Here is a 26,676-nt window from a genome sequence, read left to right on the forward strand (position 1 = left end):
AAATTTTGTCAATAAATTCATCGGTAATATAAAGTCTGACTATAAAAATAAAGAAATTTGTTGGTAAATTTGTCTATTTAAACTTTTTTTAATAGTGTAAATTAGTGATAATTATTTGGTTGATTCAAAAAAATAATATAAAATATGTTTATTATTATAATTTTTAAATAAATTATTTATTAAAAATATATCTCTTGAATTTTCTATCCAAACATATTTTTTGTTATGTGGGTAACCTGAGATTAATGAATTGGGCTTGTAAGGTTGGCCTTGGTTCGTGTCTGGGAGCCGCCGTCCGACTTGTGTATGTGAACGAATGGGTGGTACCTGCAAAGATACTCCGATACCTAAGTCAGCAAGGGGTTAAGCAGGTTTAGAGAGTATTGGCACATAGAGATACCTGATGGGTGTCAGTGTATATATAGTGGTGATCGAATAACCACTGTTGGAGTAGTTCCACTTTTCTGGGTGGATAACCGTCCTTTTATCTTAGGGTAGTTAGGATATGTCTCCTGGAAGTGAGTTGAGAGATTTTAGGGGCAGTTACTTATTTGAATAAGTGTTATCTGCCAGCTATCCTTCGAGCCCGACTTCCTTGGGATGGAGTTTGTGTTGAATTCGTCCTCTTCTGAGGAGGTCGGTGGGTAGCGAATGCCAATCTTTGGATTGGGTCTTTTTGGTTTATTTAGACCTGGGCCATAGCGTTGGGCCAGGGTATGAACAGTGCCCCTACTCGAGTCCGATCTCTTTTGCTAATGAGTTGGATTCGAGTATTGAACTCGGGTCTGTAGCCGACGTGATTTTTTCTTAAAACTGATGTGATTTTAAATTTCCCAACCGTCGTGTCTAATCAAACGTCACGTCCGTTAGGGTTTCGCATTTACACGTGGGGGCAATTACATTGGTAACGGCGCGTTTCTTTAACGACCGCGTCTATTTACCCTTATGCCCCTGGCGTGTTATAAATACTTTTCCCTCTTTTTCTCTGTTTTCTTTCGCCTTCTGAAACTTCTTGCCTACAATCCTTATTCTTTCCAAAGAGAAACTCTTTAACCTTCTTATGTTGCTGCTGTACCTGCTCCTTTTTGCTTTCGCAGACAAAGGTGAGTCCTTTCCTTCTCCTCTTCTACTATTTATGTTGGTGCCTTGCTCTGTACATTAGAAGAGTTTTGCATGTTCTTTGTGATTTTTAGTTCCTTAACGAGTTGTTCATTGGTCTAGCGACTCTGTTCTTTATTTAGCTTTAGAGAGAGGCTGCTTTGGTCTTTTAGAAACCCTGTTTTTGATATTTTTCATTTTTCTTTGTAGGTCTTGTTGCTTTTTTCACCTACTTCTTTTTACCGGAAAAGATGTCTTCCCATACCCTTGAGTCCCTTTCGAGATGGGTAGACGATACCGTATTGGAGAAAAATTCTTTAGTAGACACTGACTATATTACCGTCCTTCGTACCCACCATAGAATTTGTAGCGATGAGGCTGACAAACCGAAATATGAGTTGGTAGCCACAGGTCCTAAAGACCGGGTTTGTTTTGGGAGGATCGCCGATTCTGATAGTCAATTTTTCTTTATGTATGACTGTTTGTTTACCCGTTTGGGGGTTCTTCTGCCTTTTTCCGACTTTGAGATGGGGTATTGTCTCATTGTTGAGTTGCTCCCACCCAGCTTCACCCCAACTCATGGGGTTTTATGAAAATTTATCAACTTGTCAGCTGGGAGCTAGACTTCTCGACCTCCACAAAGATCTTTTTTTACCTTTTTCATTTGACCAAGCCATTTAGTGGGCATAACAACAAGCAGCAATGGATATCTTTCCAGGCCATTCAAGGTTGGAAAATTTTTTCTATCTTTGTTGAATCTTTTCATGATTTTAAGAATTTTTTCTTCAAAACTCAAGCTGTAGAGAGTCATCATCCCTTTTTTCTTGATGAAAACTCCAACCACCGCTTTCCTCTGTATTGGTTGGAGGCCTCTTCTGTAGAGAAGTACGACCTATATGATTTAGATGAAGTTGAGGAGGCTGTAGTGGGTTTCTTCCGAAAAGCTTGGGGGAGAGCCCCCAATTTGGACACTAAGAAATTTTTTCTGGGTTCTCCGAGCTTTGTGTGAACCCAGTTAGGTAGCTTTTTCTTTTCGTAGTTGTTACTGAATGTTTCCCGACTTGTTTACATTCTCCGATTTGTTGATTACTTTTGGTTTTTACTTTTTAGAAATGGTGAAGAGTGGATCCAGCGCCGCTTATCAGAAGGTTCAGGAGGCCAAAAAGAAGGCACGTGCCTAAGCTGACGCTGCAAAGGTTGCTGGCCCTCCTCCTCCCCCTCGTGATGCTGGGACATCCTCTCGTCTTATCTTGGTAACTTCTGCCGCTGCTTCTCCTCTTCCTCCACCTATCCCCCCAGTCCGACCTCTCTCCGAACCTGAAAAAAAATGCAAGACCTCGGAGTCTGGCTCTTCTCCTTCTGGGGATGCCAACTTTGATGGTCCTAGGTTCGTTCGAAATCACATCTTTCCCCATACTTAAATTAGTATGGATGATGCTTCCCTTCGAAATCACCTTCAAATTATGGTTCGGGGGAGTGTTCGGACTGTTGGAGTCTGTACTGCTCTTCTTAATATTTTGGACAAAACTCCTCTTAGTTCTTTAGGCTCTTCCCAAAGGGTTGTAGAGGAGCTGAAGGAGAAAATTGTCCTCTATCAAGAGGAGGAAAATGGCTCCAACGGGAGGTTGCTTGGATAAAGGAGGAGCTGGCCCGACTTCAAGAGAGGGAGAAGAAGCTGATGGGCCAGTGTGCTATGGCGGAGGGTCTAAAGGAGAAGGCGGAGCAGAATTACGTCCGGCTCTTCTCTGAGAATATTGATCTTCATCGGGATCTGGAGAAAGGTCGGGAGGCCTATCAAGACTTGGAGGACTCCGTGGCGGAGAGCTCGGAGGACGCTTGGAGGGTATTTAAGGAACAGGTCGGAGTTATTACTCCTGACCTGGACCTTTCTCATCTCCCTCCTGATAAGATTGTTGTAAACGGAGCTATTGTTTCTCCTCCTCGTCCTGAGACGGACTCCAAGCTAAAGACCCGGGGACAAAAGCTTATTGAGTTTTCTCCTCGCGAGGAACAACAGGAGGGATCCCTTCCGACGTCTTCAGAAACTCCGACTCCCGTGGTTGAAGAGATTGCTCCGACCTTCCCTGCTGTAGATTCGAGCTCTTTTCCTTCTAGTGACTCCAATCCTCCTTCCAATTAATTGATTCTAGCTATTTGGGGCCCGGCTTGTGGGCCCCTCTTTGAACAATTTTATTTTTATATGTTTGTGGTGATTGTCTCTGACTCTCTTGGCCTTTTATGGCCGTTAACAAAAAAGTTGATCTTTTTAATTTCGCCCATTTTTTGGACAAGGGCTTTTAAGGAATATCTCGTGTGTGCATGCTTTGTTTGTAATCTTTCCATGAAAACCTTTTTGATCTTTTTTCGGAAAAACCTTTTATTGAGCAGGCTACTTTTTGTCTAAGTTACTTGCGATTTTTCTCAAAGACTTGGGACAGCTTCTGCCTTTGTTTTTTATGGATTTGCTTATCTCTGTTTGTATTCTTTTCTTGTTCAATTTTCGCCTATTGAACTGTTTCATAACTTAGGTTATTCTTGCGATGCATTTCGATATTCTCGGGATTTCCGACTAGTAGGTTGAAGAGTTCCCTAGTTATTATGATCGTCTTTTTGTAACCTCTTTACACCAACTTGTACCTCGTCGTTTTATCCTGCCGACCACTTAGGTAGGACATGGAATTTTCACTTTTTTTGAGCTTAAATCGGTGCGTTTCGTAGAAAGATAATGGAATTATAAAGAGGTGTATTGAAAAGATCTTTATTTATTGATGAAGGTACCTTTTGCTACTAGGGGAGCTCTTTAAGACTTGTTCTTCCCTAGCCTCCACTTTGATGCCTCATTAAAACCCCCTTCAGGAAAACTCTTTTGGAAAAAACTATGAAGTCGGGAAAAAGAGTACACCAGGGAATGGAGTTCGCTTTTAACTATAGTACCTTTTCATATTACAAGCATGCCACGACCTTGGTAGCTCGGTACCGCTCAAGTCGGTTACATTGTAGTATCCATTTCCTAAGACTTTGCTTATCTTGTATGGTCTTTTCCAATTAAGAGCAAGTTTTCCTTCCCCCGACTTATTGATGCTGATGTCATTTCTGATCAAGACTAAGTCGTCTGGGACGAAGCTTCTTCGAATGACTTTCTTATTGTATCTGTTGGTCATTCTTTGCTTCAACACTGCCTCCCTTATCTGGGCTTGTTCTCAGACTTCAGGGAGTAGCTCGAGTTCTTCTTTGTGTCCTTGAACGTTTCCTACCTCGTCGTAGAAGCTCACCCTTGGACTTTGCTCATTGATTTTCGCTGGTATCATGGCTTCTATGCCATAAGCAAGTCGAAAGTGTGTCTCTCCTGTGGCAGACGAAGGTGTAGTCCAATATGCCCATAGCACTTGAGGGAGTTCTTCGGCCCAGGCTCCCTTTGTGTCTTGCAACCTTTTCTTCAACCCAGCTAGTATAACTTTGTTGGCTATCTCAGCTTGCCCATTTGCTTGTGGGTGTTGAAATTATTCGGAATGAATTGTTCACTTATCTCTGCATGTTCTTTGGCTTTAATTTGTGTTTCTGGGCTGAAAACTGGGTTGAAATGTGGCCCAGAAACTCTGCTAGCGACTTTTGTAATTCTGCAGATCGTGCACGTCACTTGGCCGCGTCGTCCACGTGATCGTGTCACTCAGCGTTTCTCATACCACGCGTGCGCGTCGTCCATGCACTCGCTTCGTTTGTGCAGCTTCCAATCCGCGCGGCCGCGTCAGGCACGCGGGCGCGTCACTTTGATTTCTTTCATTCCGCGCGGTCGCGTGAGCCAAGCGACCGCGTGGCTTCTCGCTGGCCATCTCCTCAATTCATTGTGTTCCTTCTATTTTGCATGCTTCCTCTTCACTCCTTATGCCATTCCTGCCCTATGAAGCCTAAAACACTTAACACACAGATCACCGCATCGAATGGTACGAAAGAAGATAAAAATATACAACTAAAAGATCTTAGGAAGCAAGTTTTTAATCATAGAATATTTTTAGGAAGGAATTGTAAATACATGCAAATCATATGAATAAGTGGGTGAAGACTTGATAAAACCACACAATTAAATACAATATGAATCATAAAATAGCAGTTTATCAGGTGTTCCACTGAGGTGAACTGTTTTTTGATCTTCATACTGGCTACTAGGTTTCTGAAGGTGGAGTTGGTGAACTGAGTTCCATTGTCGATGGTGATAGAGTGGGGGACTCCATACCTTGTAATGATGTTCTTGTAGAGGAACTTTCGACTTCTCTGAACTGTGATGGTGGCTAATGGTTCTGCTTTGATCCACTTCGTGAAGTAGTCCACTCCTATTATTAGATACTTCACTTGTCCAGGCGCTTGGGGGAAGGGTCTAATCGATCGGTCCAATTCCCATTTTGAAAAAGGACATGGAGAAGTTATGCTAATAAGCTCCTCAGGGGGAGCAACGTGGAAGTTTGCATGCATTTGGCATGGTTGACACTTTTTTACGAACTCGGTGGCATCTTTTTGCAAGGTTAGCCAGTAGAACCCTGCTCGTATGACTTTCCTAGCCAGAGACCTTGCTCCAAGATAATTCTCACAGATTCTATTGTGCACCTCTTCTAGGACCTTTGTTGTCATTGAGGTCAGGACACACTTCAACAATGGAGTGGATATTCCTCTTTTATAGAAGATATTCTTCACCAAGGTGTATTTTTGTGCTTCCCTCCAAATTTTCTTGGTCTCTTTTTCCTCTTTGGGTAGGATGTCGAATTTCATGTATTCGATTAGTGGGTTCATCCATCCGAGGTCCAATCCGGATACTTCAAGGACATCCTATCGAGCCTCTGTTTTTGTGACAAAGGGCTCTTGGAGAGTTTCTTGGATCAGACTTCTATTATTCCCTTCTAACTTGGTACTTGGTAACTTAGAAAGGGCGTCTGCTCTACTATTGAGATCCCGAGTTATGTGTTTGACCTCAGTCTCTGAGAACTGCCTAAGGTATTCCAAAGTTTTATCTAAGTACCTTTTCATATTAGGGTCTTTAGCCTAGTACTCTCCATTTATTTGAGAGGTTACCACCTGAGAGTCGCTGAACACAAGTACTTTGGTCGCACCGACTTCTTCTGCTAGCTTCAACCCGGCAATCAAGGCTTCATATTCTGCCTGATTGTTAGAAGCTGGGAATTCAAAATTGAGGAAAATTTCTATTTGTGTTCCCTCTTTATTCACCAGTATTATGCTTGCACCGCTTCTGACCTTGTTGAAAGAGCCATCTACATATAGTTCCCATGCCGTAGAGGCTTCCTCTTAATCTCCTGCATACTCTGCTACGAAGTCGGTAAGGCATTGGGCTTTGATTGCATTCTGAGTTTCATATTTAAGGTTGAACTCGAATAGCTCTATAGCCCATTGAACCATTCTGCCCGTAATATTTGTTTTTTGAAGAATTTGCTTCATGGGGTGGTTCGTTTGAACTCTTATGGTGTGAGCTTGGAAATAAGGCCGTAGCCTTAGAGAGGCTACTATTAAGGCATACTCAAACTTCTCGAGTTTTTGGTACCTTAACTCGGGGCCTTGTAGAACTTTGCTGGTGAAGTACATAGGATGTTGCCCGACCTCGTCTTCCTATATTAGAGCTGAGGCTACAACGTTGTCAGCTACAGACAAATACAGGACGAGTTCTTCCCCGACCTTAGGTCGGGTCAGAATCGGAGGTTGGCTTAAAAACCTTTTGAACTCCTGGAATGCTTCTTCGCATTCCGGAGTCCATTCGAACTGGCATCCTTTTCTTAGTAGGGAGAAGAGTGGTAGGAATGTTAATGCTGATCCCGCCAAGAACCTAGAGAGGGCTGCAAGTCGGCCATTTGGCTGCTGGACCTCCCTTAAGCAAGTCGGGCTTTTCATTTCTAGGACTGCTCTACACTTGTCGGGGTTGGCTTCAATCCCCTTTTGTATTAGCATAAATCCTAAAAATTTTCCAACCTCCACCGCGAAGGTGCACTTTGCGCCTTTGCGGGATTCAATCTCATCCCGTGCATCCTAATGGTGTTGAAGACTTGCGAGAGGTCTGTCATGAGGTTGGCCTCATCCCTGATTTTTACTAGCATGTCGTCTATATATACTTCTATTAGACTCCCAAGGTGAGGTGCAAACACCTTATTCATCAGTCTTTGATACGTGGCTCCTGCATTTTTTAACCCAAAAGGCATAACCACATAGCAATAGTTTGCTCTAGGCGTGATAAAAGATGTTTTTTCTTGATCCGGCTTATGCATCAGAATTTGACTATATCCCGAGTATGCATCCATAAACGACAGGTATTGATATCCTGAGCTGGAATCTACCAGGGTATCAATATTGAGGAGTGGATATGGGTCTTTTGGACACGCCTTGTTCAGGTCGGTATAATCGACGCACATCCTCCACTTTCCGTTTTGCTTCTTGACTAGCACCACGTTTGCTAGCCAAGCCGGATATTTGACCTCTCTGATGAAATTGGCTTCTAGGAGGGCTCGTATTTGTTCTTCCACCACTTGAGCCCGTTCAGGTCCGAGCTTTCGTCTTCTTTGCTGAACAGGTGATGACCCAGGGTAGACTGACAGTTTATGTGACATGAGCTCGGGATCTATCCCTGGCATGTCTAGGGATGGCAACGGGTCCTGATGAGCGGATAATTTATACGCTTTTTGGCATTATTTTTAGTATGTTTTCAGTATATTTGAGTTAGTTTTTATTATATTTTTATTAGTTTTTAGTTAAAATTTACTTTTCTGGACTTTACTATGAGTTTGTGTGTTTTTTTGTGATTTTAGGTATTTTTTGGCTGAAATTGAGGGACCTGAGCAAAAATCTGATTCAGAGGCTGAAAAGGACTGCAGATGCTGTTGGATTCTGACATCCCTGCACTCGAAGTAGATTTTCTAGAGCTATAGAAGCCCAATTGGCGCGCTCTCAACTGCGTTGGAAAGTAGACATTCTGGGCTTTCCAGAAATATATAATAGTTCATACTTTATCTGAGATTTGATGGCCCAAACAGGGCGTTCCAAGTCAGCTCAAGAATGCCCAGCGTTAAACGCCGGAACTGGCACGAAAGTGGGAGTTAAACGCCTAAACTGGCACAAAAGCTGGCGTTTAACTCCAAGAAAAGTCTCTACACAAAAATGCTTCAATGCTCAATCCAAGCACACACCAAGTGGGCCCGGAAGTGGATTTTTATGTAATTTACTCATTTCTGTAAACCCTAGGCTACTAGTTCTCCATAAATAGGACCTTTTGCTATTGTATTTTCATCTTTGGACGTTTAGTTCTTAGACCATTGGGGGCTGGCCTCTCGGCCATGCCTAGACCTTGTTCTTATGTATTTTCAACGGTGGAGTTTCTACACACCATAGATTAAGGTGTGGAGCTCTGCTGTACCTCGAGTATTAATGCAATTACTATTGTTCCTCTATTCAATTCAGCTTATTCTTGTTCTAAGATATCAGTTGTTCCTCAACTTGATGAATGTGATGATCCGTGACACTCATCATCATTCTCACCTATGAACGTGGGCCTGACAACCACCTCCGTTCTACCTTAGATTGAGTGGATATCTCTTGGATTTCTTAATCAGAATCTTCGTGGTATAAGCTAGAATTGATGGCGGCATTCAAGAGAATCCGGAAGGTCTAAACCTTGTCTGTGGTATTCTGAGTAGGATTCAAGGATTGAATGACTGTGACGAGCTTCAAACTCGTGATTGTGGGGCGTTAGTGACAGACGCAAAAGAATCAATGGATTCTATTCCGACATGATCGAGAACCGACAACTAATTAGCCGTGCTGTGACAGAGCGCGTTGAACATTTTCACTGAGAGGACGGGATTGTAGCCACTGACAACGGTGATGCCCAACATACAGCTTGCCATGGAAAGGAGTAAGAAGGATTGGATGAAGACAGTAGGAAAGTAGATTGACGAAAGGGACAAAGCATCTCCATACGCTTATCTGAAATTCTCACCAATGAATTACATAAGTATCTCTATCTTTATTTTATGTTTTATTCATCTTTTAATCATTAATCCTCCATAACCATTTGAATCCGCCTGACTGAGATTTACAAGATGACCATAGCTTGCTTCATACCAATAATCTCCGTGGGATCGACCCTTACTCGCGTAAGGTTTATTACTTGGAAGACCCAGTGCACTTGCTGGTTAGTTGTGCGAAGTTGTGATAAAGAGTTGAGATTACAATTGTGCGTACCATGTTGATGGCGCCATTGATGATCACAATTTCGTGCACCAAGTTTTTGGCGCCGTTGCCGGGGATTGTTTGAGTTTGGACAATTGACGGTTCATTTTGTTGCTTAGATTAGGTATTTTTCTTCAGAATTTTTAAGAATGAATTCTAGAGTTTCAAGGTGAGTTTTTTATCATCACCAAACCTGATTGAGTCTCATCAATTTAGCTCTTGAATGCAATATCCTGCTGAAGCTTGGCTAGCCATGTCTAATTCCTTTAGACTAAAGCTTTAGACTAACATTGCATGATTCCTGGAATTCTTATTAAAAATTTTGGATCTCTTTATTTTCTTTTCCATATAATTTTCGAAAAATACAAAAAAATTTCAAAATCATAAAAAATCGAAAATATTTTATGTTTCTTGTTGAGTCTAGTGTCTTATTTTAAGTTGGGTGTCAATTGCATGTTTCTATTCTTCTTGCATTTTTTTGTGTCTTTTCAAGTCAATAATACAGAAAATTGAAGATTCAGAACATTCAGCAGAGGAATTACACAGAAAAAGCTGGGCGTTCAAAACACCCAGTGAGGAAGGAAAACTGGCGTTTAAACGCCAGCCAGGGTACCTGGCTGGGCGTTCAACGCCCAAAAGGGTAGAGTTTTGGGCGTTAAACGACAGAATGGATACCATTCTGGGCGTTTAATGCCAGGATGGCACAAGAGGGAAGATTTTGTTTTTAATTCAAATTTTTTTCAAGTTTTCATAATTTTTCAAAATCAAATCTTTTTCAAATCATATCTTTTCAATCATATCTTTTCAAAATCAATTTCTTTCCATTTTTAAAAATACTTGCTAACAATTAATGATTTGATTCAACATTTCAAGAATGTTGCCTTTTCTGTTGAGAAAGGTTTAATGTTTGAATCATATCTTTTCTTGTTAGCCAAGTCATTAATTTCAAAAATCGAATCTTTTTAAATTGTTTTTCAATCATATCTTTTTAAAACCATAACTTTTCAATCATATTTTTTTTAATCACATCTTTTTCAAAATAGTCTTCAATCATATCTTTTTGATTTCTAATTTCAAAATATTTTTCAAAAATCACTTTATTTCTTTTCCAACTTTAATTTTCGAAAATCACTCTTCAATTTTTCAAAATTTCTTTTAATTATTTCAAAATCTTTTTACTTTAATTTTCAAAAATTTCTTCCCTTCTTCTCACATCCTTCTATTTATGGACTAACACTCCTCCTCAATGCACAATTCGAACTCTATCTCTATTGATAAGTTCGAATTCTTCTACCTCCTCCTTCTATTCTTCTTTTCCTCTGACACCTCAAGGAATCTCTATACTGTGACATAGAGGATTTCATATTTTCTTGTTCTATTCTTTTTCATATGAGCAAGAACAAAGACAAAAGCATTCTTGTTGAGGCTGACCCTGAACCTGAAAGGACCTTGAAGCAAAAGCTAAGAGAAGTTAAAGTACAACTCTCTGTAGAGGACCTAACAGAAATCTTCAAACTAGAAGAAGATATGGCAGCCGAAAACAACAACAATGCCAACAATGCAAGGAAGGTGCTGGGTGACTTTACTGCACCTACTCCCGACTTCTATGGGAGAAGCATCTCTATCCCTGCCATTGGAGCAAACAACTTTGAGCTTAAGCCTCAATTAGTTTCTCTAATGCAACAGAATTGCAAGTTCCATGGACTTCCATTGGAAGATCCTCATCAGTTTTTAGCTGAATTCTTGCAAATCTGTGACACTGTCAAGACTAATGGGGTTGACCCTGAGGTCTACAGACTTATGCTATTCCCTTTTTCTATAAGAGACAGAGCTAGGATATGGTTGGATTCACAACCTAAAGAAAGCCTGAACTCTTGGAAAAAGCTAGTCAATGCCTTCTTGGCAAAGTTCTTTCCACCTCAAAAATTGAGTAAGCTTAGAGTGAAAGTCCAAACCTTCAGACAGAAGGATGGTGAATCCCTCTATGAAGCTTGGAAAAGATACAAACAATTGATCAGAAAGTGTCCTTCTGACATGCTTTCTGAATGGAGCATCATAGGTATCTTCTATGATGGCTTGTCTGAACAGTCCAAGATGTCATTGGACAGCTCTGCTGGAGGATCTCTTCATCTGAAGAAGACGCCTGCAGAAGCTCAAGAACTCATTGAAATGGTTACAAATAACCAATTCATGTACACTTCTGAAAGGAATCCTGTGAACAATGGGACGAATCAGAAGAAAGGAGTTCTTGAGATTGACACTCTGAATGCCATATTGGCTCAGAATAAAATATTGACTCAGCAAGTCAATATGATTTCTCAAAGTCTGTCTGGAATGCAAGCTGCACCAGGCAGTACTAAGGACGCTTCATCTGAGGAAGAAGCTTATGATCCTGAGAACCCATCAATGGAAGAGGTGAATTACATGGGAGAACCCTATGGAAACACTTATAATCTTTCATGGAGAAATCATCCAAATCTCTCATGGAAGGATCAACAGAGACCTCAACAAGGTTTCAACAATAATAATGGTGGAAGAAACAGGTTTAGCAATGGCAAGCCTTTTCCATCATCTTCTCAGCAACAGACAGAGAATTCTAAGCAGAGCCACTCTGACTTAGCAACCATGGTCTATGATCTAATCAAAACCACTCAAAGTTTCATGACTGAAACAAGGTCCTCCATTAGAAATTTGGAGGCACAAGTGGGTCAGCTGAGTAAGAAAGTCACTGAACTCCCTCCTAGTACTCTACTAAGCAATACAGAAAAAAATCCAAAAGGAGAGTGCAAGGCTATCAACATGGCCGAATTTGGAGAGGAGGAAGAGGCAGTGATCGCCACTGAGGAAGACCTCAATGGACGTCCACTGGCCTCCAATGAGTTTCTTAATGAGGAACCATGGGAATCTGAGGCTCATACTGAGACAATAGAGATCCCATTGGATCTACTTCTGCCATTCATGAGCTTTGATGAGTATTCTTCCTCTGAAGAGGATGAAGATGTCCCTGAAGAGCAAGTTGCTAAATACCTTGGAGCAATCATGAAGCTAAATGACAAGTTATTTGGTAATGAGACTTGGGAGGATGAACCTCCTTTGCTCACCAAAGAACTAGATGACTTAACTAGGTAGAAATTACCTCAAAAGAGGTAGGATCCTGGGAAGTTCTCAATACCTTGTACCATAGGCACCATGCCTTTGAGAAGGCTCTGTGTGACCTAGGGTCAAGCATAAACCTCATGCCTCTCTCTGTAATGGAGAAGCTAGGGATCTTTGAGGTGCAAGCTGCAAGAATCTCACTAGAGATGGCAGACAATTCAAGAAAACAAGCTTATGGACTTGTAGAGGATGTTCTGGTGAAAATTGAAGACCATTACATCCCTGCTGATTTCATAGTCCTAGAGACTGGAAAGTGCATGGATGAATCCACCATCCTTGGCAGACCCTTCCTAGCCACAGCAAAGGCTGTGATTGATGTTGACAGAGGAGAATTGATCATTCAAGTGAATGAAGAATCCTTTGTGTTTAAGACTCAAGGATATCCCTCTGTAACCATGAAGAGGAAGCATGAAGAGCTTCTCTCAAAACAGAGTCAAACAGAGCCCCCACAGTCAAACTCTAAGCTTGGTGTTGGGAGGCCACAACCAAACTTTAAGTTTGGTGTTGCACCCCCACATTCAAACTCTAAGTTTGGTGTTGGGAGGTTCCAACATTGCTCTGAACATCTGTAAGGCTCCATGAGAGCCCACTGTCAAGCTACTGACATAAAAGAAGCGCTTGTTAGGAGGAAACCCAATGTTATATTTATCTATTTTCCATTGTTATTCTATGTTTTCTGTAGGTTGATGATCATGTGAAGTCACAAAATCAATGGAAAAAGCAAAAACAAAATGAAAAACAGAAAGAAAAATAGCACACCCTGGAGGAAAACTTGCTGGCGTTTAAACGCCAGTAAGGGCAGCAAATGGGCGTTTAACGCCTAGTCTGGCACCATTCTGGGCGTTTAACGCCAGAAAGGGGCACCAGACTGGCGTTTAACGCCAGGAATGGGCAAAAAGTTGGCGTTAAACGCCAGAAATGGGCACCAGCCCGGCGTTTAACGCTAGGATTGGCATAATGAGCATTTTTGCTCGCCACTTGGTGCAGGGATGAATTATCCTTGACACCTCAGGATCTGTGGATCCCACAGGATCTCCACCTACCCCACCACTCTCTCTCTTCTTCTTCCATTCACCAATCACCTCAATACCTCTTCCCCAAAAACCCCTCACCTATCAAACCCCACCATTCTCTTCACCACTCACATCCATCCTTCATAAAACCCCACCTACCCCACCATCCAAATTCAAACTACTTTTCCTCCCATACCCACCCATCTCTCCACCCCTATATAAATCCATCTTCACTCCTTCATTTTCACACAACCTACACACTACTTCAACCCCTTGGCCGAAAAACAAAACCACCGCCATCTCCTCTATTTCTTCTTCTTCTACTCTCTTCTTTCTTCTTTTGCTCTAGGACGAGCAAACCTTCTAAGTTTGGTGTGGTAAAAGTATTGCTTTTTGTTTTTTCATAACCACTTATGGCATCTAAGGTCGGAGAAACCTCTAGAAAGAGGAAAGGGAAGGCAAAAGCTTCCACCTTCGAGTCATGGGAGATGGAGAGATTCATCTCAAGGGTGCATCAAGACCACTTCTATGAAGTTGTGGCCTTGAAGAAGGTGATCCTCGAGGTCCCTTTCAAACTCAAAAAGGGTCAACTTTGATCAAAGGTTGGACCAAGTCCTCATGGATACCACTAAGAAGAGGATGGAGCAAACAAGAGATCCCACTCATGGACATGAGGAAATTCCTCATCATGAAATCCCTGAGATGCCTCAAGGGATGCACTTTCCTTCACAAAACTATTGGGAGCAAATCAACACCTCCCTAGGAGAATTGAGTTCCAACATGAGACAACTAAGGGTGGAGCACCAAGAACATTCCATTCTCCTCCATGAAATTAGAGAAGATAAAAAAGAATCATGAGAGAGGAGCAACAAAGGCAAGGAAGAGACATTGAGGAGCTCAAGCACTCCATAAGATCTTCAAAAGGAAGAACAAACCGCCATCACTAAGGTGGACCCGTTCTTTAATCTCCTTGTTCTTTATTTTCCTGTTTTTCGAATTTTTATGCTTATTTTTATTTATGTCTCATGATCATCAGTGTCTTAGTGTCTATGCCTTAAAGTTATGAATGTCCTATGAATCCATCACCTTTCTTAAATGAAAAATGTTCTTAATTGAAAAAGAGAAGAATTGCATGAATTTTGAATTTTATAACAGATTAATTATATTGATGTGGTGGCAATACTTTTGTTTTCTGAATGTATGCTTGAACAGTGCATATGTCTTTTGAATTTGTTGTTCATGAATGTTAAAATTGTTGGCTCTTGAAAGAATGATGAAAAAGGAGACATGTTACTGAGGATCTGAAAAATCATAAAAATAATTCTTGAAGCAAGAAAAAGTAGTGAATACAAAAAAAAGAGAGAGATTATGTGCGAAAAAAAATAATAATAAAATAATAATAATAATAATAATAATAATAATAATAATAATAATAATAATAATAATAATAATAAAATCGTGATCCAAGGCAAAAAGAGTGTGCTTAAGAACCCTGGACACCTATAATTGGGGACTTTAGCAAAGCTGAGTCACAATCTGAAAAGGTTCACCCAGTTATGTGTCTGTGGCATGTATGTATCCGGTGGTAATACTGGAAGACAGAGTGCTTTGGGCCACGGCCAAGACTCATAAAGTAGCTGTGTTCAAGAATCATCATACTTAACTAGGAGAATCAATAACACTATCTGGATTCTGAGTTCCTATAGATGCCAATCATTCTGAATTTCAAAGGATAGAGTGAGATGCCAAAACTGTTCAGAGGCAAAAAGCTAAAAGCCCCGCTCATCTAATTAATACTGATGTTCATAGATGTTTTTGGAATTCATTGTATACTCTCTTCTTTTTATCTTAGTTGATTTTTAGTTGCTTGAGGACAAGCAACAATTTAAGTTTGGTGTTGTAATGAGCGGATAATTTATACGCTTTTTGGCATTATTTTTAGTATGTTTTTAGTATATTTTAGTTAGTTTTTATTATATTTTTATTAGTTTTTAGTTAAAATTCACTTTTCTGGACTTTACTATGAGTTTGTGTGTTTTTCTGTGATTTCAGGTATTTTCTGGCTGAAATTGAGGGACCTGAGCAAAAATCTGATTCAGAGGCTGAAAAGGACTGCAGATGTTGTTGGATTCTGATCTTCCTGCACTCGAAGTGGATTTTCTGGAGCTACAGAAGCTTAATTGGCGCGCTCTCAACTACGTTGGAAAGTAGACATCCTGGGCTTTCCAGCAATATATAATAGTACATACTTTGCCCGAGATTTGATGGCCCAAACAGGCATTCCAAGTCAGCTCAAGAATGCCCGGCGTTAAACGCCGGAACTGGCACAAAAGTGGGAGTTAAACGCCCAAACTGGCACAAAAGCTGGCGTTTAACTCCAAGAAAAGTCTCTACACGAAAATGCTTCAATGCTCAGCCCAAGCACACACCAAGTGGGCCCGGAAGTGGATTTTTATGTCATTTACTCATTTCTGTAAACCGTAGGCTACTAGTTCTCCATAAATAGGACCTTTTGCTATTGTATTTTCATCTTTGGACGTTTAGTTCTTAGACCATTGGGGGCTGGCCTCTTGGCCATGCCTAGACCTTGTTCTTATGTATTTTCAACGGTGGAGTTTCTACACACCATAGATTAAGGTGTGGAGCTCTGCTGTACCTCGAGTATTAATGCAATTACTATTGTTCCTCTATTCAATTCAGCTTATTCTTGTTCTAAGATATCACTTGTTTCTCAACTTGATGAATGTGATTATCCAAGACACTCATCATCATTCTCACCTATGAACGTGTGCCTGACAACCACCTCCGTTCTACCTTAGATTGAGTGGATATCTCTTGGATTTCTTAATCGGAATCTTCGTGGTATAAGCTAGAATTGATGGCGGCATTCAAGAGAATCTGGAAGGTCTAAACCTTGTCTATGGTATTCTGAGTAGGATTCAAGGATTGAATGACTATGACGAGCTTCAAACTCATGATTGTGGGGCGTTAGTGACAGACACAAAAGAATCAATGGATTCTATTTTGACATGATCGAGAACCGACAGCTGATTAGCCGTGCTGTGACAGAGCGCGTTGAACATTTTCACTGAGAGGACGGGATTGTAGCCACTAACAACGGTGATGCCCAACATACAGCTTTCCATGGAAAGGAGTAAGAAGGATTGGATGAAGACAGTAGGAAAGCAGAGAGACGGATGGGACAAAGCATCTCCATACCTTATCTGAAATTCTCACAAATGAATTACATAAGTATCTCTATCTTTATTTTATGTTTTATTCATCTTTTAATCATTAATCCTCCATAACCATTTGAATCCGCCTGACTGAGATTTACAAGATAACCATAGCTTGCTTCATACCAACAATCTCCGTGGGATCAACCCTTACTCGCGTAAGGTTTATTACTTGGACGACCCAGGGCACTTGCTGGTTAGTTGTGCGAAGTTGTGATAAAGAGTTGAGATTACAATTGTGCGTACCATGTTGATGGCGCCAGTGATGATCACAATTTCGTGCACCAGGTCCCCATGGGGCGGGACATGCCCCTCGCCCCCAACCCCGCCATCCAGAATCCGTCCCCGTCCCCGCCCCATCCCCGCAACGGGTAACGAGGACCCCATATCCGCCGAGGATCAGAGTCTTCGTGGGTCTCCACGAATTTAAAAAAATAAAAAAATTCAGGAAAAAAGAAAAATTAAAAAAAGAAAGATAAAGATAATCTACAAATTATCATTACAAGCATACTCTTTTATAGCCTTCACAAACTTAAACAGCAACAACTAATATTGTCTCAATTCAATCATCAAACATATTAATAAAATAACCAAAATAAATCTAAATATTAAACTTATTCATCACATTCCAAAAACATAAATCTTAAGCCTTTCTTTCATCATATAATGGCAGTGACAGTAGCTTTTGTGTTGTTTGAATCCGCATAAAAAAATCGAAGGTTACATAATTTTAAACATTCAATCCCAGTTTCTTCTAGCTACTACATTATTAAAAAACAAACAGAGGCCCATATATGAGGTACAATCACAAGATACTTCTATGAAATTCAAAGAAAATCACAGAAACCACAAGATAATTAATGAAAAATGCTTCAAGGTAAATGAAATCTAAGGTTGACTTACCGGAAAAAAGAACGGCAAACAAAAAAAGGATCTTGTTAGACGCTGAGATAGAGACCGGGCTGCCTCTGTTGAAGACAAAGACGATGACAGGGAATAATGCCCCTACCGTAGACGAAGATGGCAACGACGAAGAACGATTGTGCCTCTGCCGAAGAGAAGGAGACAAGGCTTGTGACGACGCAGACGTTTCAAGCTCCTCTCGGTGACCTTGAGAGGGAGAGGTGGAAGCTGTGAGAGGGGACAAGGCTCGCGACGACGCAGACGGCAGTGAGAGTGGAGGAGGGTGGCGAAGAGAAGGAGAGTGGAGGAGGGTGGTAAAGAGAAGAAGAGGATCTGAGAGGGACCAAGAAGGAGAGGCCGAGAGGGAGAGGATTTGAGTTCTGAGAAGGAGAGTGAGTAGTGGCGGCTGAGAGAAAAGAAAGGGTATGGCTTAGGGTTTCTTATAAATGATATATATATAGGGGTATTTTTGTTATTTCTTATATGTAGGTATTACACGGGTCTCCACAGGGCGGGGAGCAATGTTTATTTCACGGGTCCCCGTCCCCGCCCTCCACGGGTAAAAAACCTCCCCCAAATCCGTCCCCCGGTGGGTAATTCCCCGCGGATACCCGCCCTGCCAGGGAAAATTGCCATGCCTAGGCATGTCAGAGGCCTTCCAAGCAAAGAGGTCGGAATTTTCTTGTAAGAGCCTTATGAGTTTCTGCTTCAAGTCTTCTTTCAGGTTGGCTCCTATGTTGGTATTTTTTCCTTCCTCCTTTTCGACCTGCACCTCTTTAGTCTTTCCACTGGGTTGTGGTCGTAATTCTTCTTTAACTCTGACTCCTCCGAGCTTAATGGTGTGAACCTCCTTACCTTTTCCTCTTAGGCTTAGGCTTTCATTGTAGCATTTCCTTGCCAACTTCTGATCTCCCCTGATGGTTGTGATTCCCTCTGGCATTGGAAATTTCATACAGAGATGAGGGGTGGATACCACTGCTCCGAGCTTATTAAGGGTCGTTCTGCCTATTAGAGTATAGGCTGAACCCACATCGACGACTAAAAAGTCGATACTCAGAGTCTTGGATCTCATCCCCTTTTCAAAAGTTGTGTGAAGGGGTATGAATCCTAGTGGCTTTATTGGTGTATCCCCCAATCCGTATAAGGTATCAGGTTAAGCTCTCAATTCCTTTTCATCCAATCCCAGCTTATCAAATGCTGGTTTGAACAGGATGTCGGCCGAGCTCCCTTGATCCAGCAGGGTTCAGTGTAGATGGGCGTTGGCAAGGATCATAGTAATCACTACCGGATCATCATATCCGAGAAAGAGATGGTTGGAAGGTCGAGAACTTCGCCCCCGACTTAGTAGACTTCCTTCAGATGTCTTTTGCGAGATGACTTTGTGAGACCACCTCCAACAAACACCCCTGAGATCATATGTATATGTCTTTCCGGGGTCTGTGGTGGTTGGTGCGGATTTTACAACCACACTAACTAACCGGCAAGTGCACCGGGTCGTACCAAGTAATATCTTACGTAAGTAAGGGTCGATCCCACTAGGATTGATGGATTAAGCAACAATAGCATTTGATAAGATTAGTTAGACAAGAAGAAAAGAGTGTTTTGGTATTCAAAAAGCATTAAACAGTGAATTTCAGAAAGCAAGCAGCAATGAGTTGGGAATAAAATATTGAGAAAACAGTTAAGGCTTCAGAGTTATCTATTTTCCAGATTAATCTTTATTACTAACTAATTTTAATCATGTAAGATTTAATTTCATGGCAAACTATATGTGACTAGACCGTAATTCCTTAGACCTTCCTAGTCTCCTCTAAAATTCATTAACTGCCAATTCCTTGGTCAATTAATTCCAATTAGAGGGTGATGATCAATTTCCAGTTTATATGCCAAAAGAATCCTAATCATCCAAAAATAAGGGGGTTATATGTCACGTATCCCGTTAAATACAAACAATTAGAAATTCAGTATAATATGTTTTCAAGCTATTGTTCAAGTAAAGAGCTTTTTCAAGTTTTACAAGAACTCAATTAGAACATGGGTCATACTTCCGTTCCACCCATATTCATAAAATAAAGAACGAAAACAATTATTGAAATACAAATCTAAACATGGATTAAATTAGAAAGATCAAACGAATAAATTCATACAAATAGACAGAGCTCTTAACCTTAACAATGGAGGATTAGTTGCTCATGACTCAGTGAAAATAAGGATTCTGGTAAAATGTACTGTCCTCCTTTGATGACATCTAAATTTCTATTTATAACTAATCCTAATAGATTTAAAATCTAATTATCTAAAATTAAAAATAATGTCTTTTCCTAAAAGATAAGATTTGAATTTAAATTTGAATTAATTAACAAGTCTTCAGCTGATGGGTGGGGACCACTTGCTTTGTCCATTCTGCAGCTTCTAATATGTGTTTTTTGGGCTAGAAACTGGGTCAAAACAGCCCAGAAATTGCCCCCAGCATTTTTCTGTACGTGGCGCATGTCACGCGTACGTGTCAGTCACGCGTATGCGTCGATGGTCTTTTCTGCGGGTCACGCGGACGCGTCGGTCACGCGGACGCGTCGCTGAGCAAATCTTCAATTCACGCGTGCGCATCAGTCACGCGCACGCGTTGCCATGTATACTTCCAGATCACGCGCACGCGTCAGGCACGCGTGCGCATCGCTCCTCACAGCCATCTCCTTTGATTCTTTTGCTGTAGAAACTCCGTCAAATTCCGCCGAATGCTACCTTAAATAAATAAAATTGCCCAAAACTCAAAATAGCATCCATAGTGGCTAAAATATAATTAATTCTTAATTAAACTCAACAATTTAAGTGCAAATTCACTAGGAAAAGATAGACAAGATGCTCACGCATCACAACACCAAACTTAAACTGTTGCTTGTCCTCAAGCAACAAAAACTAATATAAGCTTAGGATGTGAATTTGCGTGAGAATGAGAATTTGATTAAGCTCATGTCTCTTTTTATAGTGGGGTTTATAACTGTAATCCTGGATAGGTTTGGCATCTCACTCTCCTTTGAATCAGGAGGATGTCATTGTCATTCGAAATTAAAATCTGGATAATATTATGAATTCTCTGATCTTTACATTTCAGTTTAATCCTTGAACACAACAAAATTGACTTTAATTTATTTTTTTCTTTGGTGCTTTGCACCTTGAGCCTAGCTGTGACTTTAAATGTTTTGTCTCAAGGATTACTTGACACAGAAACACCACAAGCACTTAACTGGGGGACTCTCTTTGAGTCCTGATTTTTCTTTCAGTTACTCCCAGACAGTGGTGCTCAAAGCCTTTAGCATACTCTGTGAAACGCACTTGGTCTCGACTCTAAGTGTTATGTCTCAAGGATTACTTGACACAATCACACCACAAGCATATGACTAGGGAAACAACTCTTTGAGCTTTTAATCATGTCTGACCTCCCTAGTCATTGATGCTCAGAGCCTTGGACCTTGCTTTTATTATTATTTATTATTATTATTATTTTTTTCTTTTGCTGTTTCTTTTGCTTCAAGGATTAAATTTTTGTTTATTTCAGAGAAGTCATAATAATTCTCTAAATTTTTGTTCCTTATACATCAACATCCCTTGATTCAAATTCAAATATGCACTGTTCATATAATGCATTCAGAATTACAATTAATACCACCACATTTAAGTAAATAAGACTACTCTTGAAATTACTCAATTTCTCATGCAATACATCACTTCTTTTTCTTTTCTTTTTAGATTCAAGTTCAGTGAGTGGTACATGAAACATCCTTTCAGCATTAAAGCAATTAAAAGAAAACTAAACTAGTCCTAGGATTCTAACTAATAAAGGATCATTGGTGCACGAATATTACACTCACACTATGTAATTTCGCACAACTAACCAGCAAGTGAACTGGGTCGTCCAAGTAATACCTTACGTGAGTAAGGGTCGATCCCACGGAGATTGCCGGCTTGAAGCAAGCTATGGTTATCTTATTATTCTTAGTCAGGATATTGGTGCACGAAATTGCAATCACACTTTTTGCAATCCGCACAACTAACCAGCAAGTGCATTGGGTCATCCAAGTAATACCTTATATGAGTAAGGGTCGATTCCACGGAGATTATTGGTTTGAAGCAAGCTATATTTATTTTATTATTCTTAGTCAGGATATCAATAAAAATTATCAGTTGAAATTATTAGAAAAATAAAAGAGCATGAAATAAATAATTGTTACTTTAATAATGGAGAATATGTTGGAGTTTTGGAGATGCTTTGTCCTCTGAATTTCTGCAATGTAATATTCAACTCAATTGTTTGTAAAGTTTCCTCCATGGCAAGCTGTATGTAGGGTATCACCATTGTCAGTGGCTACCTCCCATCCTCTCAGTGAAAACGGTCCAGATGCTCTGTCACAGCACGGCTAATCAGCTGTTGGTTCTCGATCATGCTGGAATAGGATCCATTGATCCTTTTACGTTTGTCATCACGCCCAGCAATCGCGAGTTTGAAGCTCGTCACAGCCATTCAATCCTTAAATCCTACTCGGAATACCACAGACAAGGTTTAGACTTTTCGGATCCTCAAGAGTGGCCGCCATCAATTCTAGCTTATACCACGAAGATTCTGATTAAGGAATCTAAGAGAAGCTCATTCAGTCTGATGTAGAATGGGGGTGTTTGTCAGGAACACGTTCATGGATTGAGGAAGGTGATGAGTGTCACGGATCATCACCTCCTTCACAATTAAGCGCGAATGAACATCTTAGATAGGAACACACACGTTTGAATGGAGAAATAGAAACAATTGCATTAATTCATCGAGACGCTGCAGAGCTCCTCACCCCCAACAATGGGGTTTAGAGACTCATGCTGCCAAAAGGTACAAATTTCAGATCTAAAAATGTCATGAGGTACAAAGTAATCCTCTAAAAGTTGTTTAAATAGTAAACTAGTAGCCTAGGTTTACAGAAAATAAGTAAACTAAGATAATTGGTGCAGAAATCCACTTCTGGGGCCCACTTGGTATGTACTGGGGCTGAGACTAAAGCTTCTCACGTGCTTGGGCTGTTTCTGGAGTTGAACGCCAGGTTGTAACGTGTTTTGGGCGCTGAACTCCAACTTGTAACCTGTTTCTGGCGCTGGACGCCAGACAACAGCATGAAACTGGCGTTGAACGCCAGTTTACATCGTCTATCTTCGCGCAAAGTATGGACTATTATATATTTCTGGAAAGCCCTGGATGTCTACTTTTCAGCCCAATTAAGAGCGCGCCAATTGGACTCCTGTAGCTCCAAAAAATTCATTCCGAGTTCAGGGAGGTCAGGATCCAACAGCATCAGCAGTCCTTTTTCAGCCTAAATCAGATTTTTGCTCAGCTCCCTCAATTTCAGCCAGAAAATACCTGAAATCACAGAAAAATACACAAACTCATAGTAAAGTCCAGAAATATGATTTTTGCTTAAAAATTAATAAAATTCTATTAAAAACTAATTAAAACATGCTAAAATCTACATGAAATTACCCCCAAAAAGCGTATAAAATATCCGCTCATCACAACACCAAACTTAAACTGTTGCTTGTCCTCAAGCAACTAGATAAATAAAATAGGATTAAAAGAAATTAAGAAGTAATAATATCTCAGAGTTTTAGGTGAAGCTCAGATTCTTATTAGATGAGCGGGGCTTGTAGCTTTTTGGCTTCCGAATAGTTTTGGCATCTCACTTTATCCTTTGAAATTCAGAATGATTGGCATATATAAGAACTCAGAATTCAGATAGTATCATTGATTCTCCTAGTGTAGCATGTTGATTCTTGAACACAGTTACTTTATGAGTCTTGACCGTGGCCCTAAGCACTTTGTTTTCCAGTATTACCACCAGATACATAAATGCCACAGACACATAATTGGGTGAACCTTTTCAGATTGTGACTTAGCTTTGCTAAAGTCCCCAATTAGAGGTGTCCAGGGTTCTTAAGCACACTCTTTAGCCTTGGATCACGACTTTAACCACTCAGTCTCAAGCTTTTCACTTGGACCTGCATGCCACAAGCACATGGTTAGGGACAGCTTGATTTAGCCGCTTAGGCCTGGAATTACTTCCTTGAGCCCTCCTATCCATTGATGCTCAATGCCTTGGATCCTTTTCACCCTTGCCTTTTGGTTTTAAGGGCCATTGGCTTTTTCTTTTTCTTAATCCAATGATTTTTTTTCACTGCTTTTTCTTGCTTCAAGAATCAAATTCATGATTTTTCAGATCATCAATAATATTTTTCGTGTTCCTCATTCTTTCAAGAGCCAACAATTTTAACATTCATAAAATTCAAGATAAAAAATATGCACTGTTTAAGCATTCATTCAGAAGACAAAAAGTATTGCCACCACATATAATTAATTATAATTTTTCTTATTAAGAACTCGAAAAAATAAAAATTACTTCTTTATTCTAAAAATCTACTATTTTATTCATGTTTAATGATGATGAGAAAAATAAATTATAACTTAATTGGAGATAAAACCAAAATAGACATGTTAATAACTACTCCTATATAACTTCTAAGGTAAAATCCTATAATCTACTATCACAGAGTTAAAGATAAAATTAGAACTCAACAACCTGTATTTTGGGAAGTGGATGTTCCTCTAGTCTGTGGAATGCTTGGTCCTTCAAGAATTAATTTCTGGCGCTTCAGCTCCCTCAAGTCACGTCCTTGCTCCTCTTGTTCCCTAAGCAATTTGCAAAGAATGCTACTTTGATTACTCTGTTCTTCTTTTATTTGGTTCATAGTCTCTTGCAACTTAGAAATAGATGCCTCAAGATGCTCCCAATATTCGAATTGAGGGAGTTCTGGGAGAATTTCTTGTGCTCTCCTTTTGATTGGGTCATCCTGCAACTGTTGTCTTTCCATTGATAATTTAGTGATTGGCTTCTCAACTGAGATGTACTCAGTTATCCCCATCCTCACTCCAGCATCTTTGCAGAGCATAGAAATTAAGCTTGGATAGGCCAACCTGGCATCTTTGAAGTTCTTGTTTGCTATTTTGTAGAGTTCACAGGAGATTAGTTGATGAACTTCTACTTCACTTCCCAACATGATGCAGTGAATCATCACTGCTCTTTTAACAGTGACTTCTGAACGGTTGCTTGTGGGCAATATAGAATGCCCAATGAACTCCAGCCAGCCTCTGGCAACTGGTTTGAGATCTTCTCTCTTGAGTTGATTTGGGATGCTAGTGGTGCTGGTGGTCCACCTGGCTCTAGGGATGCATATATCCTCTAGAATCTTGTCCAGGCCTTTGTTTACCCTCATCATTCTCCTATTAAAGGAGTTTGGGTCATCTTTTAGCTGGGGAAGCTTGAAGATTTCCCTGATTTTGTCAGGGTGAATGTGGACAATTTTTCCTCTGACCAAGGTTCGATAGTTATAGAGGGCAGTTACAGTTATTCTTTGCCTTTCTGTCTGCCACAGATTAGCGTAGAACTCCTGAACCATGTTCCTTCCCACTTTTGTTTTAGGATTAGCTAGGACTTCCCAGTTCCTATTTCGAATTTGCTCTTGGATCTCCGGATATTCATCTTCTTTCAGATCGAACTTGACTTCCGGGATCACTGATCTTAGACCCATTATTTTGTAGTAATGGTCTGAATGTTCTTTGGTTAAGAACATCCCTTGATTCCAAAGTGGTTTTGGAATACTCTCTTTCTTGCCTCTTGGAGTGGGTTATTTTCCTTTAGGGGCCATGATCTTAGTGATCACGGATAAACACACCAAACTTAGAGGTTTGCTTGTCCTCAAGCAAAAGAAAAGAAAGGAGAGGGATAGGAGGAGAGCAATTGTAGAATGGTGAATGATGTGAGGGGCGCCGAAGTTGATATATAAAGGGAGGGGGTGGGTTTTCGAAAATAAGAAAAATATATAAGATAAAAGATATGATTTATAAAAGATAAATATGATAAGAAAAAGATATAATTTAAAGATAAAAAGATATGAATGATATTTTAAAAAAAGATAAATCTGAATTTTTAATTTTGAAAAGATTTTAAAAGATAATTAAGTTTTGAAAAAGATTTTTGAAAAAAGATTTAGATCGGATTGGAAAAAGGTTTGTGTTATTGTGTTAAGATATAATTGAAAAAAGAATTTTAGAAATTAGAGATTTTAGAAATTAGGATTAACATTTTTGAAATGAAAGGATGACATTTTGAAACATGTTTATGCAAGAAATCATGAATTGAAACATAAAAATTTAGAAAATTTGTAAAGAAAAACGAATTTTACCTCCTCCCCACTATCCTGGCGTTAAACGCCCAAATACTGCATGTTTTGGGCGTTTAACGCCCAATTGCTGCTTCTCCTGGGCGTTCAACGCCCAGTTGTTGCTTCTTTCTGGCGTTGAATGCCAGGAAGTCCTTTGTCACTGGACGTTTTTCTAAACGCCCAGGATGCTGTAATTCTGGCGTTAAACGCCCAGAAGGGGCTTCTTTCTGGCGTTCAACGCCCAGATTGCTATCCTTACTGGCGTTGAACCCCCAGTGGATGCTTCTTTTGGGCGTTCAACGCCCAAAACATTTCTTACTGGCTTTTTCACGCCAGTAAGCTTCCAAATTCCCCTGTAACTTTGTGAATTCACGCAATTGCTATTTTACCTTTTGAAGATACTTTGACATATACCTGTAAAAATTTAACAAAAACAAATAAAATTAAATTTTGTGAATGGCTAGGTTGCCTCCCAGCAAGCGCTTCTTTATTGTCCTTAGTTGGACTATTACTGAGCTCTAATCAAGTCTCAGTTTTGAGCATTCTTGCTCAAAATTGCCTTCAAGATAATGTTTAACTCTCTGTCCGTTAACAATGAACTTTTTGTTAGAGTCATTATCCTGAAGCTCTATGTATCCATATGGTGATACACTTGTAATCACATATGGACCCTTCCACCGGGATTTTAATTTCCCCGGGAATAATTTGAGCCTAGAATTAAATAGCAGAACCTTCTGCCCTGGCTCAAAGACTCTGGATGACAGTTTCTTATGATGCCATCTTTTTGCTTTCTCTTTGTAAAT

The 26,676-nt window shown here is 40.2% G+C and overlaps 1 non-coding gene across 1 annotated transcript; it reads right to left on the reverse strand.

Moving 5' to 3' along the window:
• Nucleotides 1-11,247: 11,247 nt before the first annotated feature.
• On the reverse strand, nt 11,248-11,355 carry LOC112700599 (small nucleolar RNA R71). The gene has a single exon (XR_003153503.1). It is a non-coding gene; the product is annotated as a small nucleolar RNA R71 (small nucleolar RNA).
• Between the last annotated feature and the right edge of the window lie 15,321 nt (nt 11,356-26,676).

The sequence above is a fragment of the Arachis hypogaea genome, chromosome 6, assembly GCF_003086295.3.
Source record: "Arachis hypogaea cultivar Tifrunner chromosome 6, arahy.Tifrunner.gnm2.J5K5, whole genome shotgun sequence".
Lineage (NCBI taxonomy): Eukaryota > Viridiplantae > Streptophyta > Magnoliopsida > Fabales > Fabaceae > Arachis > Arachis hypogaea.